A 22866-nucleotide genomic window follows, 5' to 3' on the forward strand; every position below is an offset into this window, starting at 1 on the left:
TCTGTACTATTTGATTACATTTATCTTGACTAATATGCTTTACAAATGGCTTAAAAATCTCCTTACTGTCCAAACAGTTCTTTACTACAGTATGTGGCCTTGCTCCCTTGCTACATCTTCTGAATGACACGGCGGTAGCTGAATGGAGGACAGGGCTCAGAGTTCACAGCCATCAGTCACGCCCCTGACAAGCCCTCGCCCCAAACTGGGTGCAGTTCAGCCTTCCCAGTAGGCTGCAGCGAGCGGAGCAGACAGGATACAAGGGGGGCGGGGAGCTGGGGGGCTCAGTGATCTCCTCAGTAATATGCAGCACCTTCAGGAGCTCCATGTTCTCAATCTCCTGCAGTTCAAAGGCTAAAGCCCTCGCCTGTTTTATAGGAACACTTGATAACCTCGTCATTGAGAACCAGAGGAGTGAGCCAGCACTGCAAGGCTGGTTAACAATTAACAGAAGAACTGGCAGAGCAGTGGGGACAAGTTCTGAGATGGCACCCACCTCACCTCGCCCCCCCCCCGCTCTGTCCCTGCCTCCTGCCTCTCTGGGGTGGGGCTACTGCTCTGGAATGCCTGCCTGGGGTCAAGCGTGTGCTACAGCTGTTGGATTTGTCCACATGTGGCTCTGCTTTGGAGTGCTAATCCCCAGAGGAGCACAAGAAGGGGGGGGGGTTATTGGCTCATTATGAAGAGGGATAAAACTGAGACACACAACAATGCCCTCCAGCCCCACAGCTGTGCAGAGACAGGTTTCTTCCCCTCTCCAGCCCAGGGCTCCCTGCCCTCCTCCCGGACTGCAGTGGAAGTTGGCAGCTCTAGACCACCGAACTGTGTTCCTTGTGCCAAGGTTTCTGAAGTTCCAGCGGCTCAGAGTGAGAAACAGGATGTCTGGGAAACGGGGGCGGCCCCTCCATCGGTCTCAAGGCTCCTAAGCTTAACTGCAGGGCAGGGCTGGCTGATCCAACACCTGCCGCGGCTCCAATCACAATGATCAGCTCCTCCCAATGAACTCCTCCAGTCCGCTCAATCAGCCCCAAATCACAAGCCTGCCTCTCGTCCTCAGAGCAGAAATCACAAGAGCACTCTCACCTGTCAGGCCCTGCATATTCCCAGGGTGTCACAGCCCCTTCCAGACCAACTCCCAAGTCATTAAACCAAACAAACTCACACCAGGCCAGCAAGCCTTTCCCCCTCTCACTATCCCTCCCCAGACCCAGACCCCAGCCTGAGGGTCACAGGACCCCCTGTGAACCTGTTCTGTAAACACCTTTTACTGCCACCTTTCGCCATTATCAACACATTTCCACACTAAACGAGATACACAGGTACTCTGTGTAGTAGCTACTATACTACATAGAGTATATATTTAAAAATATAACTCGATACAGTTTATGTATAATGTTGTCACATCAGAAGAAACAGTCTACATTCACAGAGGACAAAACGACAACCCATACAGTCTTGTTTGCAGAAGCAGTGCAGAACTAGCTATCGCATAAAGTAATCAGGCCTTCACAGTAGGTGGCGCTACTTATCAGTCCAGCACTTGTGAGCTGAGCCTAAACAGTTAAGCAAAGGAATGGAGGGAGCCTGTCTCACCCTGCCTGTCAGCCTCCACGCTCATTGCAGAGTCAGGTCCCTACAAGCCCATCTCACTGCAGTCTACAGCACTGCCCAGCACACTGCTCCTGTGCCCTGCTGCACGAGGGCCAGCCGGCAGTGCGCAGACAGGACAGACAGAGACCATGCGACGCGCAGGATTACAGCCACAGGCTACAAAGCAAAAGTGTGAGTTTGACAAAGGAACAGCCTGGTCTGAGCACAACACCGAAGAGACACAGCAATGCTCTGCAAAAACACCTGACCTTCAACAGGAGCCAGGAGGGGTATTTATTTATAAGTCGTGAATTATTTAAATGCAAATAGTGTGCAAACAACATACACATGGAAGCTTCAGCTACAAATCTCGAGCGAGTTGTGTTCTCACACAGCTGGTAGGATTCTGAAGATCTGATGAGCTGAAGCAGGTCATCTTTACCGACCAGTGACCAGAAGCTCCAGAATGGAGTTAGACGGCCAGGTGTGATGTTTTACAAACAGCCTGTATCAAACAAGTATTTTAGAAAATAATTTTTTCATCCATTTTTGTGAGAAAAAAAAACTATCTCTATTAGTCTCATTAAATAGAGAAAAAAATGCATAATGACAAAACACTGGTCCTGCCACAGTTGCAGAGACACTACATTTCCTACAGTGCACCTCCTGCCCCGCCATCACTGTGGCTCCAGAGCTCTGTGTTGACCATGAAAGGAGGTGCTGTAATTAAACCCATCTGAATGGCTACATACTGAGTCACTCTGCCCCCGGCAAGCAGTCTGGAAAAATGTGGGAAAAAAAATAAAAGACTGAGAAAGACAAACCCTCCATGTGGCTTACTTAGCAAAAAAAAAAAAGCCATCTAGTCTGGAACAAGTTTCATCATCAGCACAGAGGAGCCCACCGCCAGCCGAGGGAGTGATTAATAATGAGAAACTGCGATCCTCCTCTGACTCCACAAAACAGCGCTCTGAAGAGGAGGGGCTGGCTCCCAGGCCTTGGTGGCATGGCTTTTCTTAACTTTTTTAAACCTTTCAGCCTCCATGCTTCTTGTAACAGCAAGACAGCAAGATAGCAAGATGAGGTCACTGCCCAGATGGTATTAATACTTCAGAAAGAAGTGGAAACCTCAGAACAGGCTCTGAACTAATGAGCACACGGTCCACTTTGCTGCCCACAGAACTGCTCACTGCGACAAAGGTCTGCAGGACAACTAGTGGTGTATAGTGCACAGAGGTGGGATAAAGGCTCTTGCCGGTAAATGACTCACTGGCCTCTATTTTGTTATGCGAAAGCCATCAGCTTTATTTTCTACCCTGCTTTTCATTTACAAGGTTATGGTTCAACCATATAGTTCATACTTCATGTCAGGTACTAATATAATCAGTTCTATAACCTAGTAGGAAGCAACCAGAGATTAGTTGGTACTGAATAATTTTAATACAAACTAATGTATAGTTTTACCACAAAAGTAAATTTTGAATAGCTTCAGCTTAAGGGTGTCTTATCGTTAATTTTAGCTCTAACAACACTGCATTTTATGAGACACATGAGAAGAGAGGAAGTGCAGACAGGGACTTCTATATCAAATCCATGAATGCTTTGTCTTGTTCGTGAAAGATTCATGAAAGATTCAGCAAGATTGATCCTAGCAACATACAGGCCTCGTCAGATCTGCAGGGGTACTTCAGTCTACCCTTGGAATTGCACAAAACTAATCAGCAAAATTCCATACGACTGCATAAACCACTTGTTTTGTCAGCTGCCATGATAAAGAAACCTGCTAAGAAAAATCAGAATAAAACACAGAGCCTTCAAACCCTTAAATGCCTGTTAGTTGTGAAACAAAACCTATTGTGCACTGGACAACTCAGTTAAGAAATTGTGTTGTAATCTCCAGAAAGAGGTACTAAGAATGCACTCAACTATTTGGACTGTAGAATATTTCAGTAACATAAAATGGACAAACAGTGAAAGATCTTCACTCACACTCAAGATTCTTGCAAACCTGACATGCAGTTCAAAGACATGTTTTCTTGTTAAAGTTATTCAGAATATTAGACGGCACCCATTAAATAAATTAATCTTCATTAGTTCATTAGTACTTGAGTCATACCAAGACACTCATTGCAATTTCTGGCATAAAGGCAAAAAATGATTTTGTGTTTTCCCAGTCCAGACCGAAGACGGATGCTCTATGACAGCACACAATGCGTGACGAAGAACAAAACATCCTAATCTTGACCAGTAATCAGCTACGATACAGCCTAAGTGTCTGCTGCTGCACTGAGAATGCTATGATATGTTAAATACCAGGACAGATACACCTCCTGAGCTTCCAGTAGAAGAATGGAATTTAATCTTAGACACAGCACAGGGAAACAGAAACCGCCCACCTCAGGCTGTACCTGTACCAGTATCGGCTCAAGATCAGGGCTGTACTGCCCTCCTGTGTCCAGGTGGACGTCCCCTGCATGGCTTCAGGGTCCAGAAGCCCACCTGTTCAGGACCTCTGGGAAGAGGAGGACAGGTGGACAAACTGAGCACACCTGAGGGTTTGTTACTGTAGGTGTAACATGAGAAAATGAAGGAAGCATCTCTATCTTAGATCTAAATCTTATTCAGAAACATGGCAAAAAGAAAGGTAGGGGCAATCTCTCATATACACCATATCACCTTCATATAAAATAGATACATTCCAAAAGCTACTCCAGGTCTTAAAAACCGACTAAAAACTATTGTGCAGATTGCACGTCAAAATACAAATACAAAGTAACCAGAATTCAACGCGTTTGCACAAAATGTGTTAAATGTGTTCATGCACATATATGTATGCACACACTTCATATCTTAGCACCTCTCTATGTTTTTCAGTGTGCAATAGCTATAGAAGCCACTGAGGTCTTGTATTTTTTAAAAAAATCTTCCTCTTATCAATGTAAAACAGGCCCTGGTAGTAAATATAGAAGACAGGAAGAGAAAGAGAATACGAGAGAGAAAAGAAACACCCACAAACTGACCTGTGAATCCTACACTCACAGGAAATGCATCACTGAGCGATAGGTTTTCTGTTACTTCCTGACTGTTAGACCACATTCATGCTAACACTTCTCTCTTTTCACTGCAGGGGTGGAAACTCTCTCCTCTCCTTTGCTACTAAGGCCCCCTTGACGGCACAATTAACCTGTATCAAACTAACTTCGCTGCCCTGAAACCGTTCATCAGCTGTCAGCTGAAGGGCTGCTGGCTGACGGCTGTCAAGGGCTGTCAGCTGGCTGCAAGGCTGAGGGGGAACGTCTTGCACAGATAGTTTGTGACCAATTTCTGATTGCACAAATAAAATTAGTCACATCATAATTTAGCCTATAGCGCAAGGTGAAAGCAACAATTCTGCACACAAACCTTGGTTGAACATCTCTTACAAAATATAATATGGAGTCTTCTGTCATCTTACTTGTTTGCTGGTTTGGAAATGCAGGTCTTGAGGAAGAAAGTCACCTGCTAGTCCCCCTACAACTTACTGTATGTCAGTAATCTGGTTTTCCTCAGAGGTGTCCCATCCCATTATTAACTAGCCCTAAACTTTGCTTAGCTTTTGAGAGCTGACGAAAAAGATAGCAATGCTGCTTTTGATTTATTTTCGAGAAAGCACAGCTTTTTCTGTCACATGGTTCACATCCAGGAACAAACATCCAACCACTGAAGAGGAGGCTACTCTTGGACAGGCCAGCCTTGACCAATCGAGGGCCAATTTTTAAACTGGATTGTAAAACCAAACGAGAGTTTTTCACCAATGTCAACAGTCTATTTATTGCACATTCCTGAGGAAAAAAGTAGCAGGCTGCATCTGCTACGGGAAATTAGTTTTCTAAGGGGAGCCCCCACCCCCCAGTGTATTTCTTGACTTTTAAAAACACAAAACACGTCGTGAAGTGAAGTGGTCACACTGAAGGGTCCACAGTCTGCAAGCACAAGCACAGCTCTTTCTCCCAGCATGCACCTGGTTTATTTTAGGCCTACCTCTGCTCTCTGTTCTTTCCCACGTGCTCAGTTCAGGCCTATTTTAGTTATTGAGGTTTCCGTCACCATTAGCACAGTGGCGGTGGACTTAAAATGACTAACTGTCCTTTCAAAACCGACAATAATTTCTAGCTTTTCACCCCCATTAGACTTGAAAAATTATTAAAATAAAAACATCTCATCACTGACAGCTACTGATCATCTCCACCTCTAGATTGGCTAGAGTCTCAGGCTGTTGACTACACTGCACAGGGCAATTTTTCTTTTTCAACAAAGCTGATAAAGTACACTTTAAGACCTGTAACATTCCTATTGGCTCCTGATTTCTACAGAGACTTGAGACTAGTTTTTACACAGTTTTGATGGGCAATGGGTTAGCGCTGGCTATGACCTGCAAATTGATTTTGGTTCTTCAGTGCAGGGAGACTGACATACTGGGCGTCACGCGTTCCTACACCGTGCGGCTATCCAGCGTGAGGCACATGGAGGCACACAGGGCCGGATTCCAGATAACTGATAAGATGGAGCTGAACTGAGGCAAGCACATGGGCTGAGAACCTCGAACTACAAGGGTGATATGCAAAAAAGCAGGCTTAGTCTGTGAAGCACACATTCCTGACACTGTCCCTCTGCCCTGGAGATAGCAGGAGTTTCACTGCCTTGTCCTTCAGTGCACCATGATGAATGCATGTGTCAGCTTCACAGAGAGGATTCCGTGAGGATAACATTTAGGCCCTGAAGTACATTAGATTTTATAGGCTATATAGCTTTTAGCTTTTATTATTTGTTTTTCCAGAAAACCCACAGAGTTCTGTACTTTATTCCCAGTCTCGCTGGCGCAGGACTAGTAATTAACGTGTGCGAATGGAGCCTCGGCCGAGGTAATGGCAAACCCCTCCTGCGCTACGCCAGACCCTGCTACAGCGCCAAGAACCCCCCACCCCCCACTGCCAGTTCCTGTCTCGGAGATGGAACTGCTGATCCTCTGTGACACAGGCAGCCGCAGCCTGCCTCCCCTGTGACACTCGGCGGTTTTGCGCTGTACTTTCTGAGAAGTACAAAATGAGTTCCTGTATTTTCAAGCAGCTTTTGATACAAAAATGGCGCTTCATCTCAGTACAGGCCCTCGTCCTGGTACTGTCTCCTTTCCCAGCACCAAGTAAGCCAAAAATGTCTTCCTTTCTAAAATGATTCCACCTCTCTGGCTTTAAATTATATTTAAAACATATAGTAGTTGTATCACTGTGAGCCTTTTGTGCCAACTTGTACAAAAGTCTCAGGCAGAAAAATGTTTTAAAAATTACAATCTCCTATTGAAGCATGAGCCTTTAGACCATTGTTTTAGAAAATAAGAATGAGAGTCAAAACCTTTGAGCTCTTCACCCACATTCTTGGTGCTGATCCTCATACAGTCTGCAAAAGAACCCAGCATAATGAATTCTACATTCATTATGCATTCGCAATGGTCTGAGAGAATTTATTAGTTAAACCTTGAGTATACCCTCTCATGAAGCCTGGTCCCTTCCTGTAGGAACTGGACCTCTTCTGATGACCATTACACAAAGAGGCAGGGATGAGAGACACACCGTGGTCCAATGGACACTTGCAGAATCTGAACCCCTGATAGGAAAGCTGCCAAAAGTCACAGAACATCTGGGGCCAGAAAAGGCGACAGAACCAGACTAATTACAAGATTAAGCTGTGCAAGGAATCGCGAAGGTGCCACTAGAGCCCTGTGGTTTTGCATCCTGTTTAAACCGGCAGTCCAGCAGAAGGCCTGTGGCTTCTCATCCCAATCCTGCTCCATGCTTCAAAAGAAAGCACGCCAACCTAGAAAAAAATATCCTGGCCTGCTACTGAATGCCAAATGTAGATAGATTCCATCAAGCAAGTGCTATGTGAATGACATTTCCCTCAAAACAGCAGAAGAAAATTGGAAAAGCCAGCATAAATAGACTACACACTCACACAAGATTCTACAGAACTCGGCAGCTGCTGACCCATGGCTGTGAACAGGGACCCACTGCCCTCTTCTCTACTCGGAGAACTGAAATGTGTTCACCCACAGCAGGACGGCTCTTCAGGGTGGCCACACAAAACAGAGAGGAACCGTCGCAAAGGGTTGTGACAACAAGACAGGAAATTGCATCAAAAGGACTCTGAAAAACCATCTTTAGATTAAGTGAACTTAATAATAAACAATGACAAGACCAAGGGAAAAGAATAGTCACACAACAAACAAAGCACTGTTCAAACTGTTAATTTCCAAATAGTTATGCTGTGGTATTCTTGGTCAAAGTCTGAGCAGCAAGCAAGCAGCCCTGTGTCACTCAGTGCAATATTTATACACATGTGTGGATGAAAAAAGAACACTTAACACTAAAGACAAAACAACTGCAGCTCAGTTTCTTTGACATTCCGTTCAGACTAAGGAGGGTTTTTGCAAATGTTTTTTGTGTAAAGCAGAGTTATGACAAAGTCAAAAGGCCTCAGAGCAACATGTCTGAGGGTGCAGAACCCAAAAGACATCTGTGGGTGCACATTCCAAACACATGTGACTGTACAGATGGGTTAAATAAAATGGCCTAACCCAAGACAGGCACGCCCATCCTCAGCCTGTCTAGTGCTGCGAGACGCCACGAGCAGCTCTTCTCAGATGGATCCGGCTGCCTGAACAACAACTAGCTGTCATTTGGCAATGGAGAACATCGCTTTCGTTTCTGTGGGAAACACAGAAGTCTCGTCAGTGAGCAACTGAGACTAAATATGGAATCAGGAGAATATTCAGATATTTATTTCATGTTAATCCCAACAGTGGATGCCTGATTTATGCCCGTGATTGTGTGAGCTGGTTTATGCAATCCTGTGTTCCACCCATGTGAGAAACCACAAGCCATCGCCAAACTAGCCTTGCGAATCTCCCACCGCAGGGCACTGCAGCATAGGAGCGCCGCCATTTATCCTTCAACACCGGCTTAGCAGGCTGCCTGGCGCTCAACACTGCAGTTACATCCAACAGCCACACAACACTGTACACACAGGCAGAAGCGACACCCCATCTCATATCTGGACACGCAAACTGAAAAGGCGTGCATTTCTCATCTGTCTGAGAAAGGCCTTCCTGCACGAGCAACATCTCCACTGCAGAAATTTTTTAAATACTTTGGTTTGAAGACACTTTTGTTATTTTGGCTGCTGTGTACGTATCTGGTACAAGACCAGACTGGAAAATAAAAACATAGCCACAGCTCAGCGTATCTCCTTGGCCCTCTCTCAGAGTGAACAAAACTTCTCATGCAACAAAAATGAACAGGAGTGGGTTTCAGAAACTCTCACAGCGCAGGCTTTCCCTTACACCGCCTGCTATGAAGATGGATAAATCTCTTTAGCACCAGAAAGGTGAAGTATAATCCTGTTACATAAAGAAACTGAGACTGAATTGGTGACAACATCCCCTTTTCTGCCGTGGTTGAAGGGGAACCAAAAAGGGCTTTCAGTGCCTCTCTGTCTGTACAGATTTGCCTTTTAAGACTCTAACTAATGAAAGAAAGAGCCAAAGGCAAAGCCAGGCACCTGAAACCCCGAGTGGGATGGAGGCAGGCGAGGGGCTAGCTCTGGGCGGAGGGCCACGGGCCAGGACACGCTCCGTCAGGCCAGAGGCTCAGGACAAGCGGGGCCTCCGCCAGACTTTCACAACCCCGGTCCCGCCCTGCAGCCCCGTTTACACTCATACCACGGCTGACATGTCATAGCACGGGAAGACTGGAAAAACACAAACTCAGAACACAACAGCAAAACAGGCATGAGTCATGCCTGCTCCTGGCTTTGGACTTTTTTTTTCAGCTTCAAGTCTTGATCTGTGCGATGAGAGGCCTCCGTGTCAGGCAGTGGGGGGAGAAGAGAACAGCTGGGCGGCAGTGTAACGCCATGCACCCCCCACCCTCCACACGCGACTCAAAGCAAGGGGGAAGAACTGACTGCAAGGCACAGCTGGGAAAGCCACTGCAGTCTCTAGCCCCCAAAAACACATGACACTTCAGCTCCCAAAAAACCTGGATCACAGTGGCTTCACATCCGCTCAGATCCTGGGCGGGAATATATTCTCCATATTCAGAGAAGACTTCAGACTGTTCTAGAGCAGCTTTCTCAAGACGATGCACACAATTGCTGAGGACAACACAAGTCCCAGCAACATGACTGCACTATGAACCAACATTCAGAAAAGCTGTAATCTCACTAAACATTTGCAAACCTAACTGCAGTCTGTTAGTAGGAAAATAAGCCCTTACGAGGTTCAGCTCGTTAGTTAGGGATCAATATCTCCTGCTCTATCCTCTAGCAGGGATGATTTATGCCATGTCAAGATCCACCCTCGAACAATACCAAATAAAATTCAGGACCTGACAAGACAGTACAGGACAAAATTTCAGATGCATCTGTAGGTGAAGACTAGTTTAAGAACAAGGCCAATCGGATAAAAAGATTCATTCATCTCTTATTATTACTGACAAATGATCTTAATACTGAAAAATCATTTAATTTTACTGTGGTATGAATTAAATGTAGACATATTTTGCTTCTCAATTCCAAAGTCCATTTTTCCACTTCTTTCCATTAGGTGCTGTACACAGAGGAAGCAGTGAATGTCCCAATATGGCTTTGAATAATTGGAACAACATTATGATGCAATTCTGCCACATTTCCCCATATCATTTCCCCTCCTTCTGCTTTAAAGGGCCTTTGCAGTAGCTGGGGTAGTTTTCGTCAGCATGCCATGCTTCACTACAAGCAGAAATCACAAAACAGTAACACGCAAGACAAAGTGGTAAACAAAACATGAAAGAAGAGAAAAAAATGCAGATGATAAAACAGGCGTTTGTGTATAGTAGAAATGCCATGTGACTGAACCACACCTGGCATGGCAGAGATGCAGTATTAAAATGACGCCACTGGGCCAGAGTTCCTGTGGGGAGGCCAGGTGCCAGCCACACCCTCGTCAGGCCCAGCGGGCTGGAGTGCTAGGTCCCTCGGTTGGCGACCGGCTCATTCACCAGAGTAAGAATGCAGACACATTCCTGTGCTCCCCACATACCCTCCTCTAGCTAAAAAGGCTGCACATTGTGAGAGGAGATTTTGGGTGGAGATCCTGAAAGACAGAGTGCTCTTATTTTCTGCCTGCAGCCAATTCCCTAGGGGTTGTGGTATTTTCATTAACAAAAATGCTTATTTTAACATCACTGTGGACTTCTCCCTAGGCTCTTTTAATACCCTCTGGGCTCCCTGGAGAACTCTAAAATGCAGCCAGAATTTTAGATATAAATGCCCTGCAATATGAGGAAAACTCACCTAAACTCATTGATCAAATTCTCCACTGGAACTATACACTGGTGAGCAACAGGGGCGTCAGCTGGCTGGAACATTAATCCTACACATGTTCCTATCCAGGGGTCTTTACAGTAAAACCTCCAGGCTTACCGGCACTGTTAATGCTAAGTCTAGGGCAGGTGTGGAAGAGCTGTTTTTAGAGACTCTGATATCAGAAGTCAAATTTCTCTGTCTGATTTGTACTGAAATACCTCCCCTGACTGAGATGCCCATCCTGCAGAGATGGGGATGAATTCATGCATACAGCCTGGGATAAACTGTGCACCAGTTAATGAGGTCCCCATTCACCTCCACCTGGAGCTCAAGATGCAATTGGGTTGGTTTTCCTAGCTAATCCTGCTTCTGTATTAAGAAGAGAGGAACAGTAATTTTCTTCTAAACTGCTCCCCTAACACCCCCATCACTCTCTGACACAATATGAGCTAATAAAGCACCTCTGTTTGCCTACCTCTGAAACACTACCCAGTACTTTGTACAGGATTAATACAAAGTGTTAATCCAGTATAATCAACATGTCCTTTATCAGTTTAGTGCAGTGTGACACAGCAGCCTTTGTACAAAATGGCCATGCCATGTGACCTGCTATTCTTATGTTATTTCTAATTTAAAAAGTTAAACACACAGGTAAGTTAACAAACTTAGGAACAAATATCTGGTAGTGGCACAAGAAAATGCTAGCAGACTCTACTTTAAGATTTTTTATTTTTTGTCATTTATTTTACTTCTGAAGAGGACACAGACGAGAATACTGGGGAATTACTTAAAAAAAGGTGGGCTGTGCTTAACATCAGAAATCCATAGGATAATCCCTTCAGTAATACAACACTTTCGCATCTTTAAAACAAACCTAAGACATCACCTCACTTCTAACCAACTAATTTTTGGCAGACCTGACACTGTCACATGACGCCGATAACACATGATGTCACTTTGCCAACATGGTGGAAGTCCTGGGAAGACACTGCATTGTGTCCAGGATGACACCACCCTCTTGAGCCCCTGATGTAGCACCTCTGGCTCAGTTCCTAAGTGGCTCATCTACCCCAGTTTGACACACTTGTCACTCACTACAGAACTTGGAGCCCTTAGGAATAACCCATAGCCAAACAAGCCAGCAGCAAAGTGTCAGATCCTGGAGCAAACCCGCATGGGTCTCGGCACCTATCCAGACTCAGACACTGATATGTTGTTCTGTAATGAAAGAGGCAGACTGAGCAGGCAGACTGAGCCCTGACGTCACTCCACATTCAATAGTGCTCCATTTTCGGACAGAGGCTCTGTCCTTCCAGTAAGTACTAAATTGACCCTTAATTGCTTAACAAACCAAGGTGCTGCAGATCACTTTGACAATGAAGGATCTCTCTGGATGAAAGCCTGCTGAACTGTCTTCGTCACCATGTTGAGGACCAACCCAGAAAAATCCAGAGCTCCTTCCCACCCACTGAACTCCCACTCATAGAAAACTGCACCCATTGGGAAAACAAAACTAAAAACAAGGCGTTTTATAGCTAGTCAGTGATCCATCACAATAAGAAAACCTGCTGATCCTGAATGCATGCAAGTGAAATTACGATTCTTTAAAAGGATCAACAGCAACGCAGCTCTCTTTTACCAAGAATTCAGTGCTGTTACAGCTCCACAGTAGTCCCGCCACTGCGACTGAGGCTTTAATATATCTATACTGCAAGTTTAAGAATGTGGTCAGGCCAACCACTTGTATTAGCAAAAGAAAGAGGCAAAGAGCAAAGTCAGAAAGGTTCTGCACCAGTACATATGTACAGCTTTTATTATGAACCGATACAAAGTGCTGTTCATTTTTAAAAGATCAAGCCTAGTGGCTGTCTAAGTGGCCCATGTCTTTTATTGGCACCTTCCATCCAAAAGACAATAAACTAAAATGTAAACATTCCCCTCAAAGGCAGCTATAGGGAATACAGCCCACATTCAATTGCACTGCAAGCTGATCTGTTTGGACAGTTGGCTATTCTGCGTATTTACGATATTTACCGCCTGCCTTATCACACTGCATGAAGAAAGGGAACAGGGTGGCCCAGTGTGTTTAGTGCTGGATTCAGGACCTCTTTTCAGGCTTCTGGTTTTGGACAGTGACCTGCCCAAGAGTAACAGAGATTGAAGGAAAATGTAACGAGAAAAAGTAACCAACAAAACCCTTTGAAGTTTTGCAAAGGGCAAAGTAAAAAACTCAAACCAAAAGCTCTTAATGTCGTTTTTGGTGACAGCGACCTTTTATTCTGTTAAACAGGCACAACAAAAAATTTATGTAACAAGACAGATTCCTTCAAATTCAAAACCTGGCAGCTTATGAACAGGGTTTTTTTAACCTGTTCAAGGCCACTGCTGTACTTCCCCAGGATGAGAAGGAAGAGAAAGGGGCTGTCGAGCAGGCCCAGGGTGGGTATAAATAGCCCCCTGTCTGCAGCCAGTGTGCGAGAGCTGCTCCTTCGCTTGCTGCGGCCTGCCCTGTGCCCTGGCTCGGGGTATCTAGGACAGCTCAGACTCAGGGGCACAAACCCTTTCGCACCGCTGGCTCTGCTCGAGAGAGAGAACCCACAAAATATACCACCCCTTTTCAGTCCAAGCCTCTGGAAACAATCACACCAAGTTCTCCATTTCAAAGTGAAGAGCTGAAAGGCGCAGACAAGATGAGCCTGATTATCTCTTATCTATGGTGAGTGGTATGGTCTCATCAGCACACTGCACCCACAGGAGCAAAATACTCTGTGGCAACGCGAGGAGACTGTTGTAGCAAATGCACTTCTCTTTTCAACACATGAAGACCTAATGATATGAGCTGTGATCTTCTTGTGTTGGATTTCTTTAAATCCAACATTACCGTAAGGTTTGCAATGGACTGGCGTCCCGTCCTGGATTAGATTAAGCCAAATCAAGAGTCCTAAGACTCCAGCTCAATAAATCTTTAGTACTCATTTCAGAAGCACTCATTCCTGACACAGCAAACTAACCTGAGACTGAGCACTGGGGTAATTGAATGGAAACTCCGTGAAAGGACTTTGAAACGGACACCCATTAACGGCGTTTAACACTTCTTACACATTCTGCTCCGAAGTTCAAGTTAGAAGTCCACAGAAAAACTTTGCAACCTATAAACTAAAGCTGATTTGGTAAAACAATGTTTATCAATGTTTTATTTTGTATAGGATTAATGGTACAGTGTACAAAAATTGTATCAAAGACTAAAATAACGTGGGTCTCAAAACTGGAGTAAATTTCACCTTTAAGTTTTAGCTCATAGTATATATACATAGTGTTAGCCTTTAGCCCTTTGCTATTCAGCCCAGTCCTGAACAGACGTCCAGCGATTTGACAGAGACACCTTCCCACCGGCCCAGACTGAAAGGGAGGCGAGAGACGACCAGGAAATCCCAGAGGACACAGTGAACTTCTCAGGAACAATTGAAACGCAACTAAGAATGTAGAGCAGAGAAAACATCCCTGACAGGAGAAAAGATAAGGCAAAGACAAAGTCCAAACCAGGCCCGAGCTGATCCTGGCTAACATTAAGTGGACTGAGCACATGTGACATCCTGATGCTGGGCCATCGCAGGGCTACCCCCACCAATGCTGGTCTCCCTGATGCAGCTGGCTGGACTTTGCTCCAGGGTACAACAGCAGTGCGCCTATTGCCTCTATTGTCCAGCAGCTTACCCACTATTCTATGTCTTCCCCTTAAGAAACTATAAACCAGTATAATTATTCCTTCATTTTAGTCACTGAAATCAGGAAAACGGAGTAAACCCAAAGAGTAAAACCAGCACAGCTCGCTAACAACACTCATCAACGTCCTCACAAGACAAGAACAGAGACTTTCCACAAGTCCCTCAGAGCTTCTGATCCCACCCTGGAGCCTTAGCTGACTTTCCAGCTTCATGGTGAAAATCTCAGCCAGCAGCCGGCAGGCTGTGTGGTGTCTCTGACGCCACTTACAGGGATGTCTGATGAGGGGAGAGACAGGGATCTGAGGGCGGGGTGGGGCCCGTAAAACCTGGGTCACCCTTCACAAGCAGCAGAGTCACGTTTACAACAAGGCGTGCAGAAACAGCACCACTGCACTCTGCGCAGGGAAAACCTTGTAAAGCTTGAAATGCACAAGTAACATGTCAGGAGAATGTCTCGTAAAAACACCTCTACTGACTGCTGTCACTTCCTGCAGGCAATGGGTGAGGAGCTCACTCCTTGGCAAGTTTTAAAAAAAGAAGAAAAATTGCTGTGAGCTACATGGTTTTCAAAACAGTTCAGTAAAATTAAATGTATTCAATCGTGCAAACTGTGAATTGCTCACCATCTGTCTAGTTCTGTTATAGCCTTTCGGAGAAATAAAGAAAAAGATGTTCAACCTCTTTATGCACCAACATGAAAACAGATATAGATCTGTTGTAGGGGAGCACAATGCGCTACACACTCCATGACAGCAGAAAAAAAAAAGTAAAAAAACAAACCAGCCCCAAACACAACCAAATAATAATAACTTGTTGATGAGCCAGAAAGGCTTTGCCACATGCAAATAAGAAACTTTCCCTATCTATCCAGGGCTTCATGGAACGTTAGTCCAGGAGAGGAAGGAACAGAGGCGCTGTGACGATGTGTTTGTCTGGCTGCGGATCAGACGAGCGGGGCTTTGTTCAGCAGGGCTGGGCTCCGAGAGCAGAGAGCACACGGCCAACACAAACAGCGGCCTGGAGGTGAAGCCGAGAGGCGCTTTGCATTGCTAAGAGCCCCTGTATACCTGAGCGAACAATAGACCAGCTGGGAGTGGCCGTTGCTAGGGAACAGGCTTTAGGTTTCAGTAATATGACTTTTTTATTAACGTCAGAAACAGAAAGAGGGAAGGGGGGAAATGCACACCCCCTCCCCACGCAGGGTTCACAACTGGAACCACAACAGAAAGCTGATCAGTGCCCTGGGATACACAGCCTTGATACCTGAATTGCTGTCAATGCTACAACTAATGATCTACTGCAGTGTCTGGGTTAATTAAGCAATTAAGGTTTAAGTCAGTACTTAACTTACTGGAAGGGTCCAAGTTCTGTAATGGTGCAGAGTCCAGGTGCTAACGCTGAGCAGCCCTGGTCGCTGGTCAGATCGTCAGGACAGGCACACTCAACACTTAGTGGACCCACTGCAAACACTTCGAAACAACAAACCTCAACTACGAAAAAAATGATTTTCTGACATGCAATTCAGGAATGTTTGTACAAATGGCAATCCTAACAAGTGGCTGTACCCCTGGAGTCTCTGCAAGTACTGAAATCTGTAGAGATCTACACGAACTGCTCTGCTATGCTGCTCCTGCTCACCCCTGTGCGGAAGAAAAGACTCGGAGATCTCAGAAGTGTGCCTTATCCAGTGGAGCTGCACAAACTTCCCACCTCTGGGTATTTGGGAGGAGGAATTATCATGCACCACCTATCTTTCACTCTGTTTTGAAGCCAATGGCTGTGCAGGATAAGTGGATTAAATACTCCCAAATTAACCCCTTGTTCACCTTCACTCACCTCCATGCCCAAGTTAATAAAGTGCTCAAGTAAAAGAAAAAGGGCAAGAGACGCGTTGCTCGCCCTTCACCCCCATGTTTTAATTGCTTCAACAACATGAACGCACCAGCATGCATAAAAAACAGTTCTGAAGATAACAGGAGAGTGAGAAGTCAAAGAAATGAAAGATACCGGATTTCACAGATCTTACAGGTCACATTAAGATAAAACTCAGCACGTCAGAGAGAATGATTCATTATAATTAATTTCTTGTATTTATGTGATGCACTGTTGCTGAGGTGCTAAATTTATTTAGTTCAATTCACACTCAAGCAATAGCTCTTTGAGAATCACATGACTTCCATGGCCCCTAAGAATCAAAGGGACCAGCAGCATCTGTGATAATGCAGTGAACGGGATATTAGAGCTGTATAGATTAAATATATTGAGCATTAATAAATCAGATCTACAATGTCCATCTGCTGCATTCTGGCCCCCCTACTGCAGGATGAGCTACAGTGGTCTAGATTGACAGGAAGTCAACAGCTGACTCCAGAGCTCACCGCGAGAGCCCAAAGCAGACCGCGCATCAGCCCCAGCGTGTGTGAGCAATAAGGGCTTTATTTCAAACAGAAAAGAACCGTTGAACATTGCTGCACAAAGGTCTTAAGACGTTTCGTATTGTTCAGCTCTACTGGGCAATTTTCTACCGAACATTTAGCTGATTTGCTTTAAATGTCAGTTCATGTTTTCAGATCTTGAGGTGCAAAGGAGCCTTTAGGGCTCGTGGAAGGGAACAGATCATGTTAGTGACAGAGCACATCTGGACTGGAGCTTCATGTGGCCTTTTCATCAGGACCATCTGGGGGGTCACCATGACGCTGTCCAGGGCAAGCGGTTTTCTGATAAAGGGCTGACACCTGACGAAGACTCAGTCAGATGTGATTGGTTAATATGCTTGATTGGACACTACAGCATTTAACACAGGCTGCTCCTGCATAGTTTTCCTGCAGTGACCGTGATCATGTTTCTGAAGATCTGATCAATGAGACTGCATTAGGGTTTCTTCATACCCAAAATGAGCTGTATTAATAAGTGTTGAAGTTGTTGTAATACTTTATACTACTGGAGTAAATATGCGATGCTCATAAAACTATATTGTATCTCCTGACTGTAACCAAAATCTCCAATACGTTTGTACAGCAGCATATATACATATTCAATATTTGAATGTTTGTACATATTTAATTTATTGTAGCATTTATTTCCAAAGCTATGAAAATTACCTGTGTATTTTAAATTTTGCGAACACTTGTGAAATATTGTGACTCCTAGATGATAAAGCACAGCTTGGAATGCTGTAATTCAAGGGCTTTGCTATCCTAATCTTGAGAACTCCAGCCATCTTCTGGAGACCTTTTCCTTTCTAACAGCAAACACTAACTGCCTTTCGAGGATAAACACACCACAAAACATCAGCCTCATGACTCATGAGTTCTCAGGGGATTTGCATTTATTTGGGTATGATGGCAGTAGGCCACTTAAAAATAGCCACCTACAAAAGCACCAACCGAAATTTGTACTTTAGTTAATTAAGTGTGATCTGTAATAATAATTACAAATGAAATACATATAAAGACTAACTCGTTCCTGTAAAGGATTTATTTGAGCTTTATGCTTAATCATAAAGCAATCACTGTAATTTATTCTAATTGGTTTTCAGTTTTCTCAAATGAGCAGGGGTTTCATTTCAACAGCAATGCTCTTATGCTTTCAGATTAAGTTCAATTTCCACCAGCTCTGCACTCCTGACATAAAACCAATGCCCCCCAAACAAGAGCGGTTTCTGACTTTCCAGCACTATTTGACTATCTTCTCCAACCATTCAAGAGACCACTATTATTTCACAAAGCAAAGCCTGCTATTGATCTAACCGGGGGACAGAATGATGTGTCAGTAATCAGCTGCTAGGAGTATTCTGGCAGATCTGAAAGACAGAGGATCCTAGTTTTATCCCACAGACTGAAGAGGGCTGTCAAGAAACTACAGTACATGCATGTTCACTCCCCCTTTATCCCAGGTTCGAGTTCGAGTTAAAAAAAAACAGCTAACAGCAGAGAGTACAAGTCTGACAAGCCTGCACAGTCCACAATCACAAAGCAGAGGAGCTCCTGGCAAATCGGCACCCGACACCAAATCAAGAGTTTTCGACACTCCAGGCACAATAAAACTTGAACAGTGAAGTACACACACGAGAGCCAACACAGGTGCTTGTCAATTGCTAAATATGTGACAAACCCAGACAGCTCCTGTGGGGGTGAGTGCTGTGCTGCTACCCCAGACTCCAGAGAGAGCTGCATATGGGCTGAAGGCCCAGGCCCTGGGGCTGCTCTGGCAGGGGGACCCCGGAGATCCCCAACACCAAGGGTACGGGTTTCGACTCACTGCTCTGACAACAGCCCACCTTCCTCATACAGCAGCATTTCTAAGGATCTCAAACATGATTTGGAAAAAACACAGAAATTAGATTCAAATCCCTTCGGATGAAGCATTCCCATTGTTTATAAAGCTCTAAACAAAGCACCTAAATTTAACTTCAGCTTAGAGATATCCACCAAGCTTCCCTTTATAGTCCACTGCTCACAGGGAAAACACGATCGGCGCGATGCCACAGTGGCCTCTACAGCAACACTCACCATGCTCTTACAGCGTTCTCGATGTACGGGGGGGCTGGAGCACAGAGTGACCACAACAGGCTGAGGATGCAGGACGAGGCACCGTCGTGCTTTTCTCTCGCTCTGCTTTGCATCTGCGGCCTCGGGCATCTCCGCCACAAACCATGAGCTGAAGGCTCAGGAGTAGAAGAACAGCGAGTTAGGTGACCAGTCCTGACCTGCTCCCTGCACAGCCAGCGCGAGGTCTCCAGGTCTCTGAGCCGGTGGTTTAGAGCGTTAAGTCAGAAACTACAGGCTGAGCTGGACTTTCCACTCTCACTCCTGCCGTCACCCTGCCGGCAGAGTGGCCCTTCGCCGGCCGGCGCTAAAGACATCCCTGGGCAGGGAGCTGTCGGCCGAGTCATGTCTAGACGAGGGGCGGAGGGACACACAGGCACCCATAAGGCCTCTGGCTCCTCAAGAGCCCTTTCACTGATCCATTCCCAGGACATCTGGCTAACACAGGGCGGCGTTCACTGTGGGCTCTGAGCTAAGGTTTGGAAAAATTTAAACAGCACTACGTTGCTCCATCCCTTCTGTAAATGAACAGGAATTTCAGTCTGAACAAAATGCACATCCTGAGACCCAACCAAGCTCCACAATCCCCTTGGAGACCGTGCGGCACGTTCTGGTAGTGCCCCATTCACAGCAATGTACCTCGTAATGAAAGCTGGAGGACAAGGGCGTCCAGCAGGCAGACCCCCGGCCACAGCCTGGCAGGCTCTCAGGTTAAACCTCAGTGGCCCCAAATCTTCACTGAATGAACAGGCTCCTCAAGACGCTCTTCAAAATAAACATCACCTGTCCCCATGTGGTAGAGTGCATGTGAACAGCTTCTGCCTCTCAGATACACGTTCATGACTACAACTCAAAGAGAATGAAGAACAGTAACCGAGTTTCATCCAGACTTTGCTCCAGGCTGAGCACCTTAAGAGAGTGGATTCTCCCACACCAGCCCTCCCCCCCTCACGCTCCTAACCCTGGTGCCATTCCGTGTTATTCCACCATCCCCTTCAAGCAAGGCGCACATGTTTCTAGTGGGGTTCAGGAGCTCAATGCCTAGATCAGCAGGCTGGGACCCTGGGAGCAGCCCTGTCCTGACAAGCAGGGCCTGGCAGGTTTCAAGGGCTGGCCCTGGCCCTTTAAGCGCATGTCGCACATAGCGCCAACAGCACCACGCCCTCACAGCACAACTGCCACCCAGGCACTCCTCAAGGCCCTCTTTACACAGTACAGACACAGGACCCATTCCATCATCACAGAAATAAAGCAGAAGTGATGAATGCTTTTAAAACAATACAGGCATAGGCATAGTAAACAAGCAAGGACGGACATAAAATTGTGCTTTAATAAGGCCAATTTGATGATCAACAATAAAGCATACAACAGTCTACTCTAAACTGATGATAAATGATATGCAGATCTGTGCCTAAGTTGATGTTTTGCACGTTTGCTTGATATAAACAGATAAATATCAAGAAAATTCCCATTGCATCTAAACCAATACTTGATGAACACTTCTTGTATCATTGATCTAAGGCAAAAAACAGCCGTCAAGACCCAGACGAGATATTGACCTTTACCGTCATACCAAAACCATCACCTCCTGCCAGATAGCCTCTCTGTGTGTCAGTGTCAGCCCTGGCTCTAACCTCAAGCTACATCACCAGAGCTGCAGATCAAGGGCCCCTGCCCCTGACCACAGAGCGTCTGCGGGGCCAAATTTCCATGTAAATGAGGACAAGGACTATGGTCCCATCTACAGCCTCACACCACTGAAATCAGACCACCCGGCCCTCTGAGAACCCGCTGTAGGTCTGCCCAGGACAGATACAAGTTGGGATGGAACAGTGGACCTGTATTGTACTCATTTCTGCTTGCTCTTCAGTTATTGGTCTTTTTTCCCTTCCTAAAAAGTACATTTAAATCAAAGAACCAAAACAAGCATTTCAAACACCAGTTACCAACTTCTCTTTGTGAACAAAAGACCACCAGTGTAAGCTTGTTACTCAGACTGACAGTCTGACAGTTGCGACGCACAGAAGTGAGTATTGTTCCAGGGAAATGGATGCCCAGTATGGAAATTCAATGCAAATGTCCTGTGTGCCAGGTGATCAACACACAGGTAGAACTGACAGCACACAAGGCCACTTTCACTTTCACTGGAGAGAAGCTGTTGTGAAGTACAGCATGTTCTGCTAACCAAAAACTGAGTGTGAAAAGATCACAATGACCACGCTGCATTTTCCTTTACAATCTGACTGGCATTTTCAGACTGATGCTGTGAATGTTTCATCCCAAGAAATGTTGAAAGAGTGCAAAAACTCCTAGAAACTTACTATAAACCCTGGCGAAAATGTTTTTATGCCCTGGGTGTGTTCAGAGGTCTGCAGTTACCCATCCAGGTATTCCTATCGGGGGCACATGTGCAGCAGGTCTGCAGCCCTGACAAAAGCCCTCACTGGCAGCAGAGCCCCCAAGGCCCACTCTCACAAGGGCCATGAATAATTCACCCTCTTCAGAAAGGAGCATTAAGAGCTGCGCAGAGAGACCACTGGACACATTTTCCTTTGCCTTTCAGGCATTCGTGTGGGAGACTGTGCTGGCAGCAGCAGTGCGGGAGGGGGAACTGTGGACCAGATGTGTTGAGAAGTGCAGACAGTACCAGGTGTTGGGGGGGTTGGGCATAGAGGTGTCTGACCGGGACAGATGGCTGTCTGTGCCAGCCAGTGGAGAAAGAAAAATAGTCGGGATATGAGCCTGGGGAAACTTCCGGGGAAAACTTGCTGGAGGATCATCAAGCCATCTCCTCCAAGGCAGGGTTTTTTCCTAATTTGCAATTAAAAAAAAAAGCAGAACCTATTTAAAGAGAGAAAGTTTTAAGGAACAGTTTTGTGTTGGAGAACGATTCTGTGAAAGCTGTCATAGCATTTAGACAAACACCCTACTGGGCCACTGCTCTTGTAGCCCTGAACAAGGCACTTCACCCAGATCGCTTCATAATTGCCCAGCTGTAGAAACAGACACAAATGTAAGCCTCTTTAGATGAAAGCATTCTCCAAAATAATTAGAAATAAAATAACCACACTTCAGAGAACTGAAAGGGGAAAAGGGACTCTATCCTCATGTTGTCAGTTCGACAGGTTTTCGGGTGCTCCACACTTCACTGCCACACACATAGCTTGAGCTCACAAAACAACAATTATGCACAATCTGCTGTCCAGACCTAGATATCAGCGTCATGCTAGTTAGAACAGTAAACACTGCTTAAATAAGCACTCTTTACAATCACACTAAGCCACGTGCAAGTTTTACATTAAAGAAAACAACAAATGCAGGGCGCTTTATGAAACCTCTTCAAGAAAAGCCCTCCTCCCATTCCCTGCTACAAAGAAAACAAAAATAAAGAATTACAGTCCAGCCCACTCTGGAGCAGTCTGGTTCTCCAGTGTCTGCTGCACATTCTGCCTCAACAAACCAGTGATGATTAAACATTCGCTTCCCCTCCCTTCTGCACTCTAATGATCTTATTAACAGCAATAACCTGCTAACTGTTAATTACCCAGAGGCACAGCAGCACACATGAGCCTCCTGCCGGCCCATCCCCACTCATCGCAACCATCTGAGAAGCCCTCGCATCACCC

The 22866-nt window shown here is 45.5% G+C and overlaps 1 protein-coding gene across 4 annotated transcripts in view; it reads right to left on the reverse strand.

Annotated features, from left to right (window-relative positions):
• Positions 1-22866, reverse strand: part of elf1 (E74-like ETS transcription factor 1) — a 53562-nt gene that overhangs the window by 14237 nt on the left and 16459 nt on the right. The gene's annotated exons all lie outside the window — the stretch shown is intronic.

The sequence above is a fragment of the Atractosteus spatula genome, chromosome 9 (assembly GCF_055471065.1).
Source record: "Atractosteus spatula isolate fAtrSpa1 chromosome 9, fAtrSpa1.hap1, whole genome shotgun sequence".
Taxonomy (NCBI): Eukaryota; Metazoa; Chordata; class Actinopteri; order Semionotiformes; family Lepisosteidae; genus Atractosteus; species Atractosteus spatula.